Below are 585 nucleotides of genomic sequence, written 5' to 3' on the forward strand. Positions count from 1 at the left end.
GACCCGGGATCGAACCAGGGACCTTCAGATCTTCAGTCTGACGCTCTCCCAACTGAGCTATCGCGGCTGACGATGAAACACAACTGGAACTACCCCCATAATCTTATTGGAACTCATTTCTTCTTCAACAAATCATACTTAGATCCAATAATGATGCTATACAATTGCTCCTAGGTTGAGAGGCAACAAATTTTCAAAATGAAAAACAAAGATATATCCAATCTGTCCTCGACAATACCAAAAAAAAACTGGCATCTGGGAACACCACATACAACACCAATTAGGATTCCATATATATTCATTGAACACTAATTCCACTTCCATTTCACAGTAATGGCAAACATTCACTTCATTAGAGTAAAGGGATAAACACATCATGTACAGTACACCTTACACTGAGAAATGGCAGCTGTCCCTCTTCCCTTCCTTCCCAACATCGAGTATGTGCGTACATACACATGGGACTAGAACAACCCCTTATCCCTGCTATGTCTGCTGCACAAGTGTGGCTTTATTAGGGCCAACAACGCAGACACACAGAAATAGCATACAGGGCATCACTGTTATTATTATTATTATACTACA

The sequence above is a fragment of the Trypanosoma theileri genome, assembly GCF_002087225.1.
Source record: "Trypanosoma theileri isolate Edinburgh chromosome Unknown TM35_Tth_26_V1, whole genome shotgun sequence".
Taxonomy (NCBI): Eukaryota; Euglenozoa; class Kinetoplastea; order Trypanosomatida; family Trypanosomatidae; genus Trypanosoma; species Trypanosoma theileri.